Source organism: Dermacentor variabilis, chromosome 1 (genome assembly GCF_050947875.1).
Source record: "Dermacentor variabilis isolate Ectoservices chromosome 1, ASM5094787v1, whole genome shotgun sequence".
In the NCBI taxonomy this organism is placed as follows: domain Eukaryota; kingdom Metazoa; phylum Arthropoda; class Arachnida; order Ixodida; family Ixodidae; genus Dermacentor; species Dermacentor variabilis.
Genome location: NC_134568.1, coordinates 128,942,877 through 128,965,374, shown reverse-complemented (window position 1 = coordinate 128,965,374; position 22,498 = coordinate 128,942,877). Strand labels below are relative to the sequence as shown.

General features: G+C 46.2%; 1 long non-coding RNA gene across 1 annotated transcript; it reads right to left on the bottom strand.

Annotated features, from left to right (window-relative positions):
* Nucleotides 1-640: 640 nt before the first annotated feature.
* On the bottom strand, nucleotides 641-5,729 carry LOC142584583 (uncharacterized). The gene is made up of 3 exons (XR_012828818.1): nucleotides 5,577-5,729; nucleotides 4,705-4,818; nucleotides 641-2,328 (listed from the first exon to the last, which is right to left on the bottom strand). It is a non-coding gene; the product is annotated as an uncharacterized LOC142584583 (long non-coding RNA).
* Nucleotides 5,730-22,498: the final 16,769 nt, after the last annotated feature.

The window sequence follows — 22,498 nt, the reverse complement described above, 5'->3', positions numbered from 1 at the left end:
TCACCCTTACAAAAATTTCTAATGTGTTTTTTTAGAAAGTCTTTTGAATGTTCTCTATAGAACTCTATTGTGTTTATTTTGATTGCCTATAGAATTTTCCTATAGAGTTTCAAAAATTATTTGGCCACCGCATTCTTATAGGAACTCTAAAGACGCATTTCTATAGAACATTTCTATCGAGTTGCTTTAAAGATGCTAAAGACAAATTTCTATAGAATATTTCTATCGAGTTTCTTTAGAGATGCTAAAGACAAATTTCTATAGAATATTTCTATCGAGTTTTTTTAGAGATGCTAAAGGCAAATTTCTATAGAATATTTCTATCAAGTTGCTTTAGAGATGCTAAAGGCAAATTTCTATAGAATATTTCTATCGAGTTGCTTTAGAGATGCTAAAGGCAAATTTCTATAGAATATTTCTATCGAGTTGCTTTAGAGACGCTAAAGACAAAATTCTATAGAATATTTCTATGCAGTTGCTTTTGAGTACCTACAAGCAAATGCCTATAGAAGCTAGGCCGATATGTGTAAAGAACTTGCAATTTACCAAAGTTCTACTGTAGGCAATAAGGACTACAGTAAATGCAGTGGCAAAATAATTGGTGCTACAACCACAAAGTATTCAGTTTGAAATGTTTATTGCACTTCAGACTAGATACATACAGGCTTCAGACTAGAACTTGCAACACACAAACTGTAGCTGCCAACATGCTTCTCAGGTCAAGCTGGTGGTGCAAACACGCGAAACATGAGGTAAAAGAATCAGTGGCAGACTTGATTACAGTTGACACCTGGCAATAACAGGCTTGACTAGGACAAGAAACCATACCATTAAAACTGCAAAAGGAGTGCCTGTTCCAGCAGTGCACATTGAACGGTTGGATACTAAAGCCTGAAAATAGACTGATATGAATGTGCACTGCAATGTTGTGTCAGCCTGACGAAACGACAGCATTTTAGTTTGTTTAAGTGCAAAAATAACACTGGCAGTCGCTGCGAAAATGTGGCAAATAATGGCTTTCACAGATAAGTACACCATATACCGAAACCACACAGCATATTAGTCTATGTTTATGTGTAAAATTAGCACTGGCAGGCCCTGCAAAAATGTGGCAAACAGTGGTTTTCATAGAGCAGTACAGCATATATCGTACAAAGTTTAAAAGCTTGTATTTCGTTGTAAGGGAAACAATTTTGAGATCAGAGCCAATATTCTAATTAGGGTGAGAAATACAAACCAGACCGACACACGCAATGACTAAAAAAGAGATTTAGCTCAGGAGCTCCTATGTAATGCACATAAACAGTAAAATAGTTTTTCTCGGCAACTATGGAATCAAATTTGATGAGGTTTGATACATTTAAAAATGTTTAAATCATAGTTTTACATTAAAGCCATCAATCTTTATTAAAATTTGCTGAAAATAGCAAAACTTGAAGGAAAAGGACTTAGTTTGCAACTGTAAAAAAATAAAGAAGAACTAGCACAAGTTCGTTAATTCTGTAAATTTTCCTACTCAAATACATCCAAAATACAGAAATACTTTTGAGACAACCACAGCACTAATTTGAAGTTTGTGGCATTTGAGAATTCAACTTGTTGCAGGAAGAACTATTTGGCAGGTTTAAGAAAAATAACACCACGAAGCTTACTAATCCCCGTCTCTGTGCCAGAAAGAGATATCACAGTTCTGCAGACTGCATCTGCTATGTCTAAAGTCAACAAACTTTATATATGAATTTACAGCTTACATGAAATTGTTGCAATGTTTGAGAGTTTCGCACATCTACTCATAAATTAGTGATTGTATATTAGAGCAGCATATGGTATCTCTAATTTGCCAGATTAAATTATGGTATTAGGTCCAACAGAAATGTGATCTCATTTTTTAGTTATGAGTAAGATTTGTTAACCTTACTGCTCTGTTTCGTCGAAATTTGCAGTTTTCATGAATTCGTATCAAAAGCAGACTAGTTGTCTGAAAATGCTTTATCATGGTACTGTGCTACGTGAATTATGCTTTTTCAAATAACATGTTTACTTTGATGCAATGATATTTCTTTATTTTATCTGATTCCTTGCTGAAAAACTGCACAGTATTCACGAGATATGAATAAATAAATATTAAGTGAATAAGTAAACAAATAAATATTGCGGTTTGTCTTATCATTCCGCCACCAGCATGACCTGTATGGAGCTTTGGCTACTGCTCACATGTTGCAAGTTCATTCTTACATGATCACCTGCTATTTCACTTCCCAGGAAAGGAGCGAGGAAAGGCTAGTTTTTGGCCTCATTTGGTCCGTCTAGTAACGGCGACGCTGGAGCCTGGAAAATACAATTGAAATTAATTTTCAAAACGTGTAATGAACATTCAGCCATAATGTATTAGCAGGCACAAACATGCCACAAATATCTATATAGTTGTAGCATTATGCTAAGTTTCATTTCAGTATTTCAGAAAAAAATTATAACAGAAAAGTGGCAGAACACCCCACCTCCCCACCACTCTGCCAAACAGCGGCAGTTCTTTTGAGAATCATTTTTGACAATATCTTTACTTTCCCAAGTTACTGCGACATCAGCACTGGGCCAATGTGCCTGGCAGTAGAATATCATTGCTGATGACAAAAAGCATCTTCAAACGACAACAGCCTAGTCACACATTAATCTCATCTTGCAATGACAGCACATTCCCCATTTATAAGATAAGCAAGCAGGAACACCCATGAGCTAAGAGTCCTATACAGACGTCACACTGTGCATAGGAAACAAATTTTTTGAAAAGAAGGGAATGACCTAGTGGCTTCTATTGCTGAGCGGTAGACAAAATTAATATTCCATCCGCTGTTAGCCATAGTTGGTATGTACTATGCTTAATATGCCAATAATAAATTTCTCACATGGAGCTTGCGCAATCATGATGATGCATGTAAGTATCCATTGTATGGGGAACAATAATGTTTTAAGTTGTTTTCGCAAATTATGATGGATAACTGCCAATTAGTGGTATTTGGAACACAGTCGCAGTGTCACTGTCAGATACAATGGACACAGTATATTCGTGCTTTTTGAGTTATTGAAACAATTAGTTTCTAATCTAGTACAGGTATGTACACTGATATGTATCCTAAACGCAATGATAAGACTTCCCAATTGCAATTGAAAAGTTAATTCAGTTTTAATTAAAAAGGGTCCTTCTTGCAACATGGCATGTGAAAAACAGAAAACAAAAATTATACTAATCATGTCTCTTTGAAAATTGATTGCATAACTGCTCTGTAGGTCAAGCAGAAAATTTAACAAGAAATAACGTGCCTAAAACTAGTTGCAACAAACAAATTTGTTCCTACGAAGGTTGCAGACAATTCAGTAAACAGATTGTGACCCAGTCTTTTTATGTGGCATTCCTCAGCGAATTTGTTGGTCAATTGGTTGCCGCAGCTGAACAAAACAGATGAACAGTCTAAATCTGGCGTGCAGCCCCAGTCCCATCGGTGCATGGTCAAGTGGGACGAACATACTGATCCGGGGAGTGAATTATGGTGCTGTCTTAGGCATGTGTTGAGGCACCGGCCAATCTGCTGCATGTACATTTGACCAAATATACACATGATCACAAGAATAGACTACACTACCTCTGACAGACACAAGACAAATTTAGTGGTATCTAAGCAAGCCTTTCTTGTCGGGGTGCCTATATGCACAGCAGTGTGCAAGAGAATTGAGAAAGGCAAGCAGGCAAGGGAGGCTTGCTCGGTGAAAGATACCACCAAAATTGGCGTGTGTGTCACAGGCAGCGTACTGTATCCCTTTCACATGTGGTCAAGTGCACATAGGGCAAACTGGCCGGTATCGGATGTGTATAAGAGACCACCATATTTCATTCAAAAGACCAGTATGGTCATCCAACTTGGCCGTACATTTCCACAACGGGGCTTCATGTTGGATTACAATCGTTCATCTGTTTTCATCCACTGTAAAAATTGACAAGTGAAATCGATGAGGCATACCACATATATAGTAAGACATGTGGGTGAGCCGCCATTTTTAATGCAACAAACAAAAAAGGCATCCTGTGTAGGTCACAAGGTATCCATATCAGTCTGTGCCTATGTACTACTGAAGTAAATGCAGCATAGTAAATACTGACCATCATATTAATTTTCAAGAAATTAAAGCTCACCAAATGTGTATTTCGCAGTGGCTGTTACTAAGGGAACAGAGAAGTAACTGTAAAGATATCAATGATAAACAAAGGTGTGCACACTACGTGCTTAGACCTGTGACATATTTAGTCCACTACACTTCGAATTCCTACATGCACAGAAAACTGCACGAGATTGTAGCACAAACAGAAAAAAAATTATGCAAATAAGGGGTACAGCATAGGAAATAGTTTTCAAAGAATAAAACCACAATAAAAAGTCATAAATACACTACGTACAAAGCAAAAATTATATTTAACTTGCAGGTAAGCAACTTACGCAAAAGAAATACTAAACATCAGGAAAGGTTAGGTATAGTTTTATACAGAACACAATAACGTGGGCATAATGGCTATGCACACAAATAGGTAGCAAGTTCAATAAGGTTGCATAAATATTTAGTCTCTTTAGTAAGCTGCAGTATGGAATGTGTTGACAAAATTCACCATGAATGACACCAAGCCCCCTTTTTGGAACACATACATTTCCTACACACCTGACATGACCATCCAGATCACACGCCATGCTGCTGCAGCCATATATCCACAGGGTCTGCATTTCTGGGGGCTCCTCGATCTTGTAGTTTATGTTGTGGGTCACGGCCTCGCCACTACAAAATGAGGTCTATGTTAGCTTATAGCAGTGGCACAATAAAGCTGTGATATCGTGAAAACATGCAATCAGCACCTAAAAGGGTCATGAAAACAATGTCTGCACTAATGTGGAAAGAGATCAAATGCTTGAAATTATCGAATGTCATGACAATAGGGACCTCTACATCAAATAAAGTTTTGGACGCGCCGCAGCAGCAGATTACAATCTAATCTTAATGTTTTTTCCATTACTTAGTATAGGCAACGTTCCCCTGTCATGTTTAGTAAAGTCGGTTATGTCAACACATCTTGTCTTGGAAATAAAGCTGTACTAGTAGCAAGCTGTGATTGGCTTACATTTTTTCCCTAGAACTGTTCTTTAGCCAAAAACCTCGTAAGCAGAGATTGTGCACAACGTCGAAGCATTTATAAGTGAGGAAACGTCATTGAAGAAAGAATCGATGAAGAGGTAGACGGGTCGTTACTATGCAACTTTAACAGACAGGCGGGAGCTCACGCACAGCTGCACAAGGTGAACACGATTTCCGAAACTTTTCTCAGCGGAGGCAAACGCTTATCAGGATTATCAATTCCGCACTGTGGCAATAGAGTTGCGTACACAATTTTTACAACCAGCGCGTAGCAAGTATCAGCACAGGGTTCACTGTTGACGTGGTTGTTCCACTTGCTACGTTCGCAAGGCACTCTATACACACACGGGAAGCACACACAACACGGATGAACGCACGTGTAGTTGGCGAGCACGATTGCTTACCGTTTCAACAGTACGGCGAGGTCGAAAGGCGCTCTCCAAGTTTCCAGTGATGCGTCTGCGATGTTACTTGCAGCAAACAAGCCGCTGGGTAGTGGACGAGCTGAGGCACGCTAATAATACGCATTATTTCTTTGCGCCGTCCACCAAGCTTTCCACGACAACCAGCGGAGACAAAGGGAACGCACTCCATGGCATGAAAATCGTTGGTCCACATTTAGCTGGCGCGCCACGCATACGGCGTGCTTACAGCGAGACTCAAGCCATCTTCTGGCACTTTCGTGCTCGCGAACTACGTCTCATTTCATTACAGCAAACCTAATAACACACGATCAAACAAACACATCGATGCAGCTCGCACAACAACCGTTGAAGACGGAGAAATTACAACACGCCGTACCTTCGTATTCTACCTGTCGCGTTGAATACGAAAATACCGGCGCTGCCAGCGCCGTCTGTATAATAGTGCGGCTGTTGTGGCCTCCGTGATTCCTACAATAATACCCACTACAGCAGGTTTTGTGCCGTTTTGGGCCGAACTACATACGCATGTTGCTAGACAAGAAGAAACATTGACATGCTCATATTGTGTGCTATAGTTTAGGGCAGAAATAAATTACATGCAGTATTCTTGCTTTTGAATCGCTTATGCCACATGTAGTCAGCAAAAAGCATGGCCTTCAAGATCCGGACAATTTACCCTGCGTAAGCTATTGCTGGGGTGTGATTTTAACGATTTCAACTTCGGTCACTGGCCTTAAAGCCCTATCTGACTTTATGCGCAGCCGTTACCTGCACTACATGCGCCCTCACTTCGTTTCTCATTGAAGTAACTTCCTGCTGTCGTTTAAATGTAGCCCAGAAATTGTCCACACAACCTCGGAGGTACACATGTGCAGTGTGTGATGTTTCCGTGCGCTTGTGTCCGTCGCACAGCAACACAATTTATATACGATGATTTTTAATTTTACCCGTGAGGCACAGGTTACGCTTATGTGTTCCCTATCTTGCTTTCGTGGCGATGTGCTTATCATGCGCGGCTCGCGCTCATGTGGTCCGTGACTTTTCAAGATTCCTTGAAAAAAAAAATCGTTTCTGCAGCGTGCATTTGTCGCATTTGAGTGGTGTGTGCCAGAAATGTGCGGCGGCGTTCGATGTGTTTCCGCCCCAAGTGCTGCAGTCACTGCATGCCAGCAAATAGATATGACGCGATTGCTAAGGCGCAGTTTTGCTTAGTGTTTCTTGGTATACATCTTTGTGATTTACCTGCATATGCGATATAAACCATAATGCGCGCTTCCGTTATATTTCTTTGGTTTTCTTAATTTCGATTAGTGTGATGTTCGCCTTCGTCAATGAGTGTCTTTTTAACGATGCTCTTACTTCGGAAATGCCTCGGAAATGCCGATTGCAAGAACCAGCGTCTTCCAGTGCCTTCCAGTGTGAAATCAGCGCGTTGTTATTTTTTTTTTTTAAGCACTGGATCGCACTGGGTACGCTGGCGCTCGCTGGGACTCACTCGAGACCAGTGAGAACGCTGGATAAGAGCTGGGCAATGCTGGGTCACACTGGAAGAGACGGTCGCATTGGAAACTGCGCTGGTTGTGTTTGTGCCGCGCTGGCTCCAGTACGCAAGGACGAGCGCTGCTGAATATTAAATGCTTTATACAATTTCATCACTTCATACTAGTCTCTTGTCCTAAATAACGCTATATCTTAGGGTCATAGAACTATTTCGTGTCGCAGCATGGAATAAAGGTGCGTGAGCTGCCTTGTTTATTCCTGCACATGTGACAATGAAAATCACTTTCGTTTTTTGCATTTTGCCTTTTGACAAGGCGGATAGCTAAATTCTTGAACGAAACCATGCAAACGCAGAGGACGCCGCTTTTTTAGTAGTTCGCACGTAACATATGATACGGAGTTATCGCCATTGTCGCAGTGTTGTGGAGTGGACATGAAATCCAGAAGTCGCTCAGACGCGCTCGAACAGACCCCGAGTTCGAAGCCTACCGCTGCTTGATATTATCGCACCGATAACAAGGCTGAGGCGATTCCTGCGCTTCCACTTTCCCTATTGTACTAAAAAGAGTTCTGAGGCTCAAATACACACATTTTAGCTTTCGCCAGCTACCCGCGCCGAGATCAGTCCCCACCGAAGCTTAGGCATAGCGTATCCGCCGAGTCCGTCTGCACGCTATCGGCGCGTCTGGGCTCAAGAATCAAGGAGTCTAACAAGGATAAATTACTTTATATTTCAGATTTCGCATCGGTGCTTTTAAATAAACAATTTTTTCATGTCTACAGTGCCAGCACAAGAAGTGAGGAGCGCCGATGTGACGCGTCATAAACGGAGGTATATGTGCGGTCGCCGAAGGCTCCCAGCACTAGCCTGCGCTTCTCTGACGAATATATATGACTAGACAGACGTGTAGACTGAAAGACATCAATGAACTAAGAAAACATAGCATACCCCTCGCGTGAAGAACAAGAAACGGCTATCGAAATCGGCAGTAACAGCCCATTCATGCAGCGTCCCGAGTCGGTGGTTCATTTAGGACTTTTTTCGAAGTTAAAATACCAATCGCAAGTGCAAGTCGATGTTATGGCACTTCCGAGCACACTATTCAATACGGAAAGCAAAATTTTCTTTGTGGTACAGGCGTGAGTTTTAGTTGCTGGGCGATATAGCGCATCTACCACGTCTGTGCAAGACTTCTCTCTGTGAAACTAAAAGTGATTCTCGATTTTGGTATGCTAAATTATCCGCCTGTGTTCGTATGCTGGCGTGGCGTAGCGGTAGTGATCCGGGCTGGGGATCTGCAGGTGCGACGATCGAATCCTGGTCAGAGCACTTCTGCTTTTACATGTTCTTTTTTTCGTTTTTCATTGCACTAAAACGCTCTCTGTTGCTTTCTCTATTCAAAAAATACATACGATGTCTAGGCACCGCGTATTTAACGCGCTAGAGCTGCATCCCCATGCATCCAGCGCGCGGCACTGGACCCATAATCCGGCGATGCACTGGATACTGGGTACTGTTTATAGAGTGAAAATATAGAGCCGTTCTTAGACAGGCCGCGCTTTAGCTTCTTTAATGTCCTATAAGCGTTCCTTTATAGAACTCAGTACATATGCCATATGATGGCACATTTTTAGAACGGGAATGGAGAGCCAGTCTAGAGACAGGCCGCATTAGAAGTTCCGAAAACGTTCTATAAATTTTTCTATAGAATTTGGTGCATAAGATGTCAACACGACCTCTATAGAATTGTTATGGTGGATGTAGAGCCATTCTATAGACAGGCCGCATTAGAAGTTCTGAAAAGGTTCTATAAACATTTTTTCTGTAGAATTTGGCACATAAGATGTTAATACGACCTCTATAGAACGTTTCTGAAAACGTTCAATAAAAATTTTTCTATAGAATTTGGTACATAAAATGTCAATACGACCTCTATAGAACATTTATGGAGGGTGAATGGAGAGTCGGTCTATAGACAAGCCGCATTAGAAGTGTTAAAAACTTTCTATAGACATTATTTTATAGAATATTGTACATATGATGACAATAAACCCTCTATAGACTGCTTATAGAGGGTGAATGGAGAGTCAGTCTATAGAAAAGCCGCATTAGAAGTGTTAAAAACTTTCTATAGACATTATTTTATAGAATTTAGTACATATGATATTAATACACTCTCTATAGAACATTTATAGAGAACGAATGGAGAGCCATTCTATAGACAGGTCGCGTTAGAAGTTTTAAAGACATTCTATAAAAATTACTTTATAGAATTCAGTACATAGGACGTCAATACACCCTCTATTGCACATCTATTGTGTGTGAAATGACTTGTTTCTATAGAAAGGTTTCTATAGACTTCTTATAGAGATTCTATGCAGACGACTCTATAGATCTCGAGTTCCTATAGAGTCCCTTTTGACTCCATAGGAACTCATTAGGAGTTCTAAAGGAACTCTAAATCCATTTTCATAAGGGCAGGCGGAAGTCACGGGAAAGCTGACCCAGCCCTTCTACCGGCCAACACAGTAACTGCGAAAGCAACTTCGTGGACTGTGTCGGCAGCAGAGATTTAGGCCATTCCGATGAATGCTTCGCTTCCGACCGACCTCTGGGAGCTACAGGCCGGTGGCGATGAACCGCAGAGCGCAATTCCTTCCTCTGCGTGGAATGACCACTGGTACCCTTGCACCCGAGTCTCTTCCAGTTGCTGGCGTAGCCTGCAAAAGGTCTACTTAGAAAGCCGGCAGGAGCGGTGCAAATCAATATAAACATTTCTTCGAACGCGTATCGCACTTTCAGCCGTGGTCGACACCGAAAGGGCAACGCCAAGCAGACGACAAAGGCAAGTAATAGCCTCCGAAGCAACCAATGCACTCGCGCGGGGCTGTCCGCGTGTCTCCGGGGTCGCAAGCCAACAGCAACGGAACCCAAAGCTGACTACCCATTCGCCGGTTCCGCTCTTAGCGCAAGACCGTGTCACTTTGAAAATGATTGACAGATACGTAACGGGATCTTAATTTGCGGTTCCGCCCGCTGTCTCTGACGGCCTGTGACGCAAGCAAAATTTCGACCAATCAGATGAGGCCAAGTGAACCGTTCCCCTTCCGAACCGGTATAAGTTTCTGCCCCAGGAGCATTCTGAAGATTTCGCCATTTTCTTCGAGGCGTGACGTAGGCGCGACGAGTAAAAAATTGCGCTGGTGGCCCCGTTGTGCTTTCGTAACGTGACGCAAGCTTGACATTTTGCCTAAGAAACTGAAATGAGCGCACTGAAGCTAAGGTTCTCAGTAAAGCAAAACAGTTTTCCTCCGCAGTAAAAATAAAGTAGCTAGTTCAAAGCGTACGATTACTCCGTCGAAAACGCTTCTCGCCTCCGTCGTGTGCTGCGAACAACCCGTCACCTGTTTCATTAGCTAGGATGCGTGTCCCCGGGAAACGGAATGAGTCACTCATCGTACATTAGCGCGAACGCGCTTGTTTTCTACCTTCAGACAGCATGCGCGACCTACCAGTGGTAGTGAGCGCACGTTCTATGCCGCGTTATCGCCATCTCGCGAAACGCAAGTGACTCAGCTGACCGAGAAACGGCCGAATATCACCGTTAGCATTGCGTGCGCAAAGGTATCCGCTTGCACGACGCAAGCGCCAGCGCTGCCATCTCTTGTTCACTTCGCTTTTACTCGCAGTGCGTGAGGATACTTCAAGGCGCCGCCTTACGCGCATTCGTTTTTATAATTTAGAAAGACACCGTTGTCATAACTTCTGATTGTGCGAAGAGGCGTTAATCTTGATTACAATACAAACGCAGCATTGAGAAGTGGAAAACGTTGCAGAAAGTTTCCTATGTTCAAACAATATTTTTTCACATAAGCGCGTTTTTTTTTTTAATTGTTGGCCCAACACTCAAATGCCAATACCACCCGAGAGCGATGCAAATACTATGAGCACGGGTTATGAACAAAAGATTTTCATGGACCCAAACGACGCGGAAAATGCGGCGATACGCATTGCTGTAGGCCGCCATTGCATATGGCTGCCTATTAGCATAATTCGCGCAGCTCGTCGCACCACAAATTATAACGGAAAATCTCTGCAATGGCGGCCCAGCGCAACGTAACGCAACGTCAAATTGACGTTCACGAAGCGACCCTTCTTGTGACGCTTCCCAACGCATATTCCTTCAGCCAACAAGCAAGCTGACATGGTGGCTATATTGGATCGCCACGAAATATTCACAAGTTTTCAGATGCATTGCACTGGCTTCTGCACGCTGCCGCTCACTTTCTTCTTGAAGCGCTAACGTAGGACTATAGCTAGTACCCGAAAAATGTATAAATCGATAAAATTTGGAGCTCCACGTCACGTTTCGTCATCTTGATGAAAACGAAAATTTGCATTTTGCAGAACTTCAGTTTCCCGACACAAATTTCAAGACACGTGACCTCTCGACAGCCAATCAGAGAGTCAGCATGGCGAAGAATGGCCGCCGTGCAGCCGCCATGCGTGTCGAGAATAGAACCCTAGAACCCCTGTAGACGGACAACGACGCGAGCGCAAGCGCTAGTGTCGATATTTTGCGCGCTATTGTTACTTCAAAGGTAAAAGGAAACCGTTGCTGCAGGCGTAGATTCACTAATGAAACCTGCTTTTTATATCAAAGGAACATGCAGATCACTAACCTATTCTTTCAAGCTCGGTTTAGAGCAGGCAGTTTAAGGCCGCACTTTGACGGATCAAGACGAAATAGTCTAGCAACAGTGCACCGCAGTCGAGGATCGAACTTCGTCGCGCCTGAGAGCTTGCGTCCAGTGGTTGCGTGCCCTTTTCCTCCTACCGACGCGAAGCGACGTGTTCGCTTGTCGGTGCCTGCCGAAGCTTACTGACGCATGCCAGTGGTTCGGCCTTAAGCCGTTCCGCGCTTTCAGCGCACGCTGAACTCGGGCTGACAAAAATCGATTGGTAGCAGGCTATGTTAAGGGTCTTTCACCGGGCGTGCGGTCCAATGGCGAAACGCCCGAGGCGGTTTTCATCGAGTTCTCGCTTGCAGTTGCGACATTGCCACTGCCACTTCTTACCCCCGGTTCAAGTTGCACTTCTCTGGACGTATTAGGAACTATTCTGCGACTCCACTTTCCGTCTTAGTAGTTCTCCGCAGTTCTGGCAGTAGTGTGGGAGACTGCGAGGTGTTCGAAGACACGGCGTTGTCGCGCGGGTTGTCGCGCGGCGCATATAGCGCCCTTCGTTTCAGGTTAAAACCCCATAATTTCTTATTTTCACACACCGAGCACGTTTTAAAATATTGGGTTAAACGAGCTTTCTTCCCAAAGTTTCACCTTTTCAAGAGATTAAGAAAAAAAAAATTCAGGCGTTAAACAAGCAATCAGTGCCCGCCTTGGTGAGCTAGTGGTCAAGTTATATATCATATTTGAACAAATCTAGCGTACTCCGAGGAATATTGAGGCAAGATCAGCACTTTGTGGTGCTGGACATAGCATAGAAATGTCAATGATACGGATGACAATCTGTATATTCTATGGTGAATCGGCGCGGTTTGGAATCCCTGCAGGAAGGCCAAATAAGTCATTCATTCATATACTATGTCTTTCTGCTAAGTTAAGTCAGTACTAATGTAAGTTCTCTAAATGATGAGTTTGAACAATATCTACTGAAACGAAATGCCGAGAACAGCATTCATGTGCTGGGATACTGGCAGTACACCGGCCACCGCGCGCTATGCCAACCTAGCCAACGCAGTGCTGACGTTGCTCTACATTGCGAAGGGCAGCTGTGACATTGAGAGGACCTTTTCTCAACTAAGGTGTGTGCATTCACAGGCCCCTCAGGTATCATCATCATCATCACCATCATAATCAGCCTGGCTACGCCCACTGCAGGGCAAAGGCCTCTCCCATACTTCTCCAACTACCCCAGTCATGTACTAATTGTGGCCATGTTGTCCCTGCAAACGTCTTAATGTCATCCGCCCACTGTTTGGATCGGACTGCTGGTACGATCTGTTGGGAACTCGGCGCTGACGCCCGTGGTTGTACCTGGGTCGCAAGCCCCAAGGGTAGCGTTGGCCTGGCGGCCTGGGGTACAACTGGAAGCATCCGAAGGTCCCGGCAAAGCATGAGTCGACTGGTAACAACGAAACAACTTGTTTATTTTAACATCGCAAAGAGTTGGCGGTCAGGTTGACCGACGTAGAGAGACGGGAGAGCACTTCACTCAACAGAAGAAATCGGAGCCCTCCTTTTGGCGTCCGGGGGCAGCTGTTTTTATACTCTCGCAGTTGAGGGCAAGAAGGAACCCCTCAAAAGACGAGCACGTGAATGTACAATGGGCTAATGGTGACGCACACTGTCGTGGCGCTGCGCACGATCTCGTAGCACCCTGTCGTGGCGCTGCGCACGATCTCGTAGCACCCTGTCGTGGCGCTGCGCACGATCTCGTAGCACTCTGTCGTGGCGCTGCGCACGATCTCGTAGCACTCTGTCGTGGCGCTGCGCACGATCTCGTAGCACCCTGTCGTGGCGCTGCCGGTCGGACACAATGACTGTAATGAGAGGCTGGTCCCTGCTTTGGCATCGCCTGTTTCGGGCACAATGACTGGAACGAGATCCCTGCTTTGGCATCGCCTGTTTCGGGCCCAATAACTGGAATGAGATCCCTGCTTTGGCATCGCCTGTTTCGGGCACAATGACTGGAATGCGAGGAGGATCCCTAGGCGGTCGCATCGCCGCAGACGCGCCTGGAAACACCTGGCGATGAGTGTTGCGGCGACGCCGAACGGGCCAAAATGTCTGCCGCTTTGTTGCAGTCGCGCCGGCTAAACCGCGTGTCGTAGGCGAAACGTAACAGACCGCCCCGCCGGGGGAAGGAGATCCCGATGGACAGGGGACTGCATCCGCTGTCCGGAGGGATGTCGCTCGATGATGCTCATAACCGAAGTCGGGCGTCCCTTGACGTTTCTTGAGCGCAGCGCACAGAGAAGGCCTCGTTCTCTCGTTCAGGTTCGCACGGGACACTGCAACGTGACTTCGGGAGAGTTCACATTTTTGTTCTCGTTCCCGGCAAGCGTTAGAACTACGCTGAAAACTCAACCGCTCAGTCAGCAAGCACGGCACAACCCTCACTAAGCCCTGCCAGGCTCTTTCCCCTTTTTAGACCACTGCCTAGTTCCTTACAGTAGTCTAGCATCACTCAGAACGCGTCCACAAATTGAAAAATTGCACTAGAAAGCATATCATCACTTTGAAACACTAAACAAAAGCAATATGTTAAAAAAAAATCCTGCCTCAGGAAGAAAAACATCAGTAACAAACAATTTTGAGGCTGATTCCTACGTTAGGGGCTTCGACTTAAGCCATCGGCGTTACCGTTGAGACTCCCCTTTTTGTAACGTACCTCAAAGGAATATTGTTGTAAAGCGAGGCTCCAGCGCAGGAGGCGGCCATTTTTGGGAGAGATGGTCTGCAGCCATTGGAGAGGGCAGTGATCCGTCTCAATGATAAACCTCGAGCCGGCTAGATAGCATGACAATTTCTGAACGGCCCACACGAGACATGCACACTCTTTCTCGGTGGCGCTATACGCCTGCTCACGACTGGTCAGCTTACGACTAGCATACAGGACGGGGTGTTCTACTTCTCCATTTTCCCGTTGGCACAGTACAACGCCCATGCCTCGCTCACTAGCATCGCACTGAACAATGAACCCTTTTGTATAGTCTGGCGATCGTAGCACAGGCTGGCTTGTTAGGGCACTCTTTAGGGCGCTAAAAGCTCTTTCCTTGGTCTCGTCCCAGACGACTGTTTGAGGCTCTGTCTTTCTTAGAGCATCCGTCAGGGGAGCCGCGATATCAGAGTACCTAGGGATGTACCTCTGATAGTAGCCGGCGACACCCAAGAACGACCGAATATCGGTCTTGGTGCGCGGTTGCGGAAAGTCTCGCACAGCGGCCACTTTTATTTCAGAGGGGCGGCGACGACCCTGACCAATCATGTGACCGAGGTAGACAACCTCGGCCTGTGCTAACTGGCACTTAGGAGCCTTGACTGTCAAGCCCGCTTCGCGCAGGCGGGTTAGCACTGCCCGCAAGTGTGTCATATGCTCAGACCAGGATGCGGAGAATATCGCTACGTCGTCTAGATACGGTAAAGCGAATTCTTGCTGTCCCCGCAACACTTTATCCATGAGGCTTGAAAAACAGTATGGCGCGTTCTTCAAACCAAAACTCAACACTTTAGGACGGAATGTTCCCATTGGTGAAATGAACGCCGCATACCTACTAGCCTCTTCTGTAAGTGGAACCTGCCAATAACCCCTGACAAGATCTAGGGTGGAAATAAACTGAGCGCTACTAACTTTCTCAAGGCGCTCCTCGATGTTAGGGATCGGATAAATTTGATCCTTAGTGATGGAATTAAGCCTGCGGTAGTCGACGCAAGGACGAGGTTCCTTGCCCGGTACCTCAACTAAAATCAAAGGGGAGGTATAATCACTCTCACCTGCCTCAATAACACCGAGCTGTAGCATTTTCTTTACCTCAGCCTCCATAATATCGCTCTGGCGGGGTGACACCCGATACGCCTTGGATCGTACTGGCTCTGTGGAGGTAAGTTCTATATCATGAGTAAGTACAGAAGTCCTACCAGGCCTCTCAGAGAACAGACCCTGAAACTCTTGTAATAGCTGGTGTAGTTCGGTTTTCTGCTCGGGCGACAGCGGTGCTTTACTGATAAGGTCACTAATGACTTGACCGGTGTCTTCCCTGTTCGTCACTGAGCCTAGTCCCGGAAGCTCGACTGGAAGCTCTTCAGGAACGTTTATCATCATGCACACCACTGCTTCCCGTTGTCTATAAGGTTTGAGCAGATTACAGTGGTAAACTTGCTGTGCTTTCCGCTTTCCTGGCAGACTTACCACGTAGTTAACTTCCGACAGTTTCTGAACAATTCGTGCTGGGCCCTCCCACTGCACGTCTAGTTTGTTGTTTAGCGATGTGCGCAATATCATGACCTCATCGCCAACCTCAAAACGACGGGCCCTGGCTGTCCGATCATAATAAACCTTGGCCCTCTGCTGGGCCTTTGCCATTGCTTCACCTGACAACTCCTGTGCCCTTCTTAAGCGTTCGAGGAGCTTAAGTACGTACTCCACCACGACTGGGTCGTCGCCCCTACCTTCCCATGATTCTCGAAGCATGCGAAGCGGAGATCGAAGCGAGCGACCGTACACCAGTTCAGCTGGCGAAAACCCCGTAGCCGCATGCGGCGCGGTCCGTAATGCAAACATCACCCCAGGCAGACACAGCTCCCAGTCAGTTCGATGTTCAAAACACAACGCTCTCAACACGCGCTTCATGACGGAGTGGAGCTTCTCAACGGAATTCGACTGTGGGTGGTACACTGAGCTGTGTAACAGCTTTACCCCACACCTTTCGAGAAAAGTTGTCGTCAAAGCGCTAGTAAACACTGTGCCCTGATCTGATTGAATTTCTGCAGGAAAACCAACTCGCGCAAATATGGACAGTAGTGCATTAACTATCTCAACTGAGCTGAGTTCTTTAAGCGGCACTGCTTCAGGGAACTTTGTCGCTGGGCAGATCACAGTCAAAATGTGTCTGTACCCCGTGGCTGTTACCGGCAGAGGTCCCACAGTATCAATAACGAGCCGTCTAAAAGTCTCCGTAATGATAGGTACCAATTTCAACGGCGCCCTCGATTTGTCCCCTGGTTTGCCCACCCGCTGACAAGTGTCACATGTCCTCACGAAATGGTCTGCGTCCCGAAAACACCCTGGCCAATAGTACTCTTGCAAGAGACGGTCCTTAGTTTTCTTAACTCCTAGGTGTCCGGACCACGAACCCCCATGTGACAAGCGCAACAGATCCTGACGATAGCATTGAGGCACGACCAGCTGATCGAACTCCACTCCTCTGCGGTCTAGATACTTCCGGTACAGGACTCCCCCTCTTTCCACAAAACGCGCAGTTTTCCTGGCGATACCTTCTTTGACATTGCAGCGCACGTTTTCCAGGCTGCCATCCTTTTTTTGCTCGGCTATCAAAGCCGACCGGCTGACTTTTAGCAACCTATCAAGTCCGTCTGACGTAGGCGCGATGAGCACATCAGTAGATAGCTCTTCTAACTTTCCCGCGTCGGGCGTTTCCTCTCCAGTATCTGGCGCCTTTAACGTTACAGACTCAAGTCTATTCAGTTCGGGCGTGCTCTGAATATCAGCTTGCTGCGCCTCTGACCCTTTTTCGTTGTTTGATAACGTCGGCCCCGCAACTACCGCCTTTGCAGCGAGCTCCCGAACCTTCGATCTGGTTAAGGCCTGAACACTAGCTTCACCAAACAAAAGCCCCTTCTCGCGCAGGAGGTGATCGGACCTGTTTGAAAATAGGTACGGGTACTGGGGTGGCAGCATAGATGACACTGCCGCCTCTGTCTCAAGCGTTCCGAAAGGTCCTTCAATAAGCACCTTTGCTACCGGCAGACACACGCTATGAGCTTCCACGGCTTGCTTGATCCATGCGCACTCGCCCGTGAACATATGGGGTTCTACGTAAGATGGGTGAACTACATCCATCGTAGCTGCGGAATCGCGAAGCACTCGGCACTCTTTCCCGTTCACGAGGAGGTCTCGCATGTAAGGCTCGAGAAGCTTCATGTTCTCGTCAGTGCTGCCTATTGAAAAAAACACAACTTTTGGTGTTGTTTCCGGACACTGCGCCGAAAAGTGACCCGGCTTCTGGCACGTATAACACAAGCGCGCTCGCCTCATCTCGAACCGCTTTCTGCGTTTGGCTGCCGCCGTCTCTTTACGTTTGGTCGGACTGCTTTCGCTCGCATCCGCACTACGCGTGTCCCCCTTTAATCTCATGGGCGTGAACTTCGGCCTCTCAAACTTCGAGCCAAATTCACCCTTTTGACCGTCCTTAGCTCCGCGAGCTCGACGCGTCACAAACTCCTCGGCTAGCTCAGCGGCTCTAGCCACCGTACAAACGTCTGGCCTATCTAAGACCCAGTATCGCACGTTCTCCGGTAACCGACTATAAAACTGTTCTAGCCCGAAACACTGCAGAACTTTATCGTGGTCACCAAACGCTTTCTCTTCTTTGAGCCACTCCTGCATGTTCGACATAAGCCTATACGCAAACTCTGTATATGACTCACTTCTGCCTTTCTCATTTTCCCGAAACTTCCGACGGAACGCCTCCGCAGACAGCCGGTACTTTTTTAGCAGACTCGATTTTACTTTGTCGAAATCCTCTGCTTCCTCTCTATCCAAGCGAGCGACTACGTCGGCCGCCTCGCCGGGTAACAAAGTGAGCAAGCGCTGTGGCCACGTTTCCCGAGAGAACCCCTGCTTCTCGCACGTTCGCTCAAAGTTAACCAGGAACAAACCAATGTCCTCTCCAAGCTTAAACGGCCGCATCAGGTCAGTCATTTTGAACAATACGCGTTCTCCTGCACCGTGTGCCTGACTTCCATTACGAGCGCGTTCCATCTCTACCTCAAGACGCTTCATTTCCAAAGCGTGTTGACGGTCACGCTCTTGTTGCTCTCGCTCTTTCTGTTCTTTACGTTCACGCTCTTCTTTTTCTTTTGCAGTCTCCCTCTCTTCAATAGTCTCAAGGCATTCCGACAGCTCGTCATCCTCAGCCTCTAACTCCAGAATAGCCTTTAGCAGTTCTGGTTTTCTGAGTTTGTCTGAGACATCCAGACCCAACTCTCTTGCAAGCTCCAACAATTTCGGTTTGCGCAACGACTTCAAATCCATGGCTGCTCTGAATGCTGCTTTCTCTACTGCTTACTATTGTCTTGCCGCAAACTAACCCGGCAGCAACGACAACCACAATTACCAGCTCTGTTTCTGACACTAACAAAAGCCTGGCAAAGCTCAGAAGAAGAAAGTCCCGCACTCACCAAACCTCGCAGGCAGGAATTCCGCGCAGTCGTTCCGCTGCAGGCAACCAGTCGTCACACAGGGCTCGTTGCACTGCTCCCGGATCGTCGTTGAGCTGCTCAGCATACCGTCAACTGCATCTCTTCGCTGCTGGCCTCCGTTGTGGCGATCTCGCCGCTGGCAGACCGTTGTTTGAAGTCGTAGGCGATCTCACCGCTGCCAACCAGATGTTTGGATCGGACTGCTGGTACGATCTGTTGGGAACTCGGCGCTGACGCCCGTGGTTGTACCTGGGTCGCAAGCCCCAAGGGTAGCGTTGGCCTGGCGGCCTGGGGTACAACTGGAAGCATCCGAAGGTCCCGGCAAAGCATGAGTCGACTGGTAACAACGAAACAACTTGTTTATTTTAACATCGCAAAGAGTTGGCGGTCAGGTTGACCGACGTAGAGAGACGGGAGAGCACTTCACTCAACAGAAGAAATCGGAGCCCTCCTTTTGGCGTCCGGGGGCAGCTGTTTTTATACTCTCGCAGTTGAGGGCAAGAAGGAACCCCTCAAAAGACGAGCACGTGAATGTACAATGGGCTAATGGTGACGCACACTGTCGTGGCGCTGCGCACGATCTCGTAGCACCCTGTCGTGGCGCTGCGCACGATCTCGTAGCACCCTGTCGTGGCGCTGCCGGTCGGACACAATGACTGTAATGAGAGGCTGGTCCCTGCTTTGGCATCGCCTGTTTCGGGCACAATGACTGGAACGAGATCCCTGCTTTGGCATCGCCTGTTTCGGGCCCAATAACTGGAATGAGATCCCTGCTTTGGCATCGCCTGTTTCGGGCACAATGACTGGAATGCGAGGAGGATCCCTAGGCGGTCGCATCGCCGCAGACGCGCCTGGAAACACCTGGCGATGAGTGTTGCGGCGACGACGATCGGGCCAAAATGTCTGCCGCCCGTCGCAGTCGCGCCGGCAAAACCACGTGTCGCAGGCGAAACGCAACACCACCTAACTTTCTGCCGCCCCTTGCTACGCTTCCCTTCCCTTGGAATCCAGTCCGTAACCCTTAATGACCATCGGTTATCTTCCCTCCTCATTACATGTCCGGCCCATGCCTCCCCCCCCCCCCCCCATTTCTTTTTCTTGATTTCAACTAAGATGGCATTTACCCGCGTTTGTTCCCTCACCCAATCTGCTCTTTTCTTATCCCTTAACGTTACACCCATCATTCTTCTTTCCATAGCTCGTTGCGTCGTCCTCAATTTCAGCAGAACCCTTTTCGTAAGCCTCCAGGTTTCTGCCCCATACGTGAGTACTGGTAAGACACAGCTGTTATACACTTTTCTCTTGAGGGATAGTGGCAACCTGCTGTTCATGATTTGAGAATGCCTGCCAAACGCACCCCAGCCCATTATTATTATTCTTGTTATTTCAGTCTCATGATCCGGATCCGTGGTCACTACCTGCCTAAGTAGATGTATTCCCTTCCCACTTCCAGTGCCTAGCTTCCTATCGTAAACTGCTGTTCTCTTCCGAGACTGTTAACCATTACTTTAGTTTTCTGCAGATTATTTTTCAGACCAACCCCTCTGCCTTGCCTCTCCAGGTCAGTGAGCATGCATTGCAATTGGTCTCCTGAGTTACTAAGCAAGGCAATATCATCAGCGAATCGCAAGTTGCTAAGGTATTCTGCATCAGCTTTTATCCCCAATTCTTCTCAGTCCAGGACTCTGAATACCTCCTGTAAAAACGCTGTAAATAGCATTGGAGAGATCGTATCTCCCTGCCTGACGCACTTCTTTATTGGGATTTTGCTCCTTTCTTTATGGAGGACTACGGTGGCTGTGGAGCCGCTATAGATATCTTTCAGTATTTTTACACATGGCTTGTCTACACCCTGATTCCGTAATGCCTGCTGAGGTTTCCACTGAATCAAACGCTTTCTCGTAATCAATGAAAGCTGTATATAAGGGTTGGTTATATTCCGCACATTTCTCTATCACCTGATTGATAGTGTGTGAACATGGTCTATTGTTGAGTAGCCTTTTCGCAGCTGCAGGGGACTGAGGGCAGGGGTTTGATTGTTGTATTTATATAGGAGGTTGTGGCCAAGTACTGCACCAGGGTGGCCAATCCTGCTCTGGTGAGGGAGTGCGTTACCGGTTCTGGTCACCGGGATTAGGCCGCACTGCAGCCCTGTTTATGCAATTTTATCAACACGCGGATTTTTTTTTTTTAATCCGGTGGAAAATTGCGCGGCACCGGGATTCAAACGATGGTCCTCTTGCACGCGAGGCGGATGCTCTACCTCAACGCCATACGCCATATACACACACATCCTCAAAATGCAAATGATGTATGTAAATGAGGACTTATAAGATAAAAGAAAGCATCACGTCTCCTTGTGAAGTCTGCGCGTGTGCACTGCTATTTCATCGTTCATTTTCTTTTCCTTTCTTAAAATAAGTTGAGAGAACAAAGTAATTACACGGCGTCGCCAAGCACGTCTCTATTTGTGGTTTTCGTTAATGTGGCCTTTTTTTTTAACAAGTGTAAGTAATGCCTACCATCGAGAATTTGTGTGTGCGTCTACTAACTTGTGAGCTGCTCTGTTTTTATCGGTATGTAGAGTCTATTGACGAAGTGCCTTCTCCCGAGTTCGCGTATACTGTGTGACGCCCAACACATTACTCGCCTAAATTCCAGGCTGAGTGATGAAGTAGCGAGGAAGATTTATCGTTTTAGCGAAATTTGCAGTCACCTTTTCTATTGGAGTCATGCATGGTGGCTCGAGGAACCCATGTGTGCTGATTGTGTCTGCGCATCCGCTTGTCTGCACTGCACCCGTCATTGCGACAAGGCATTCTTAGCTAATGGTATGCTAGACAAAAACACCCGTCGTTTTTGGCAATACTGAGACGTGGGATGGGCAGTTTTTTTTTTTTTATCGAGTACTGCGGAGACTTTGCACAAGTCCAAGCAGAGTGTGTACAAAAGCATTTGAATAGACGCAAGAAAAAAATATAGAACATGTCAATCAGTAGTAGGAACAGCTGAGCACGGCATCGAGTTACAGTCGTTAATAGTTCGTTGAAAAAAAAAAAGCATACTTGAACGCTTCAGTACGTGCGAAATATGGGGTTAAAGTGTGGGGTAGTGCCGGGTGTGTCTAGTTGTTAAGGGATTGGTGTATACGATGGCTCAATCATTAATATATTATTCTAATAAGTGCTTAGAGAAAGTCAAAGTGCAATGTTTTTTTCTTCGTAAAGCTAGTAGCGGTATACGATTTGTTACAGTAACTTACGTGGGAAAATCATACTGCGAAAATTTAGAAAAATAATTTGAGCTGCTTTTCTCTGTATTCTATTGAGCTTTTTAATGTTAACTTCGTTATAGGAATCCCAGACTATACATGCATACTCAAGTATAGGCCGAAGAAAGGATGTGTAGCACAGTAGTTTTGCAGTAGCTGAGGCGTTCAA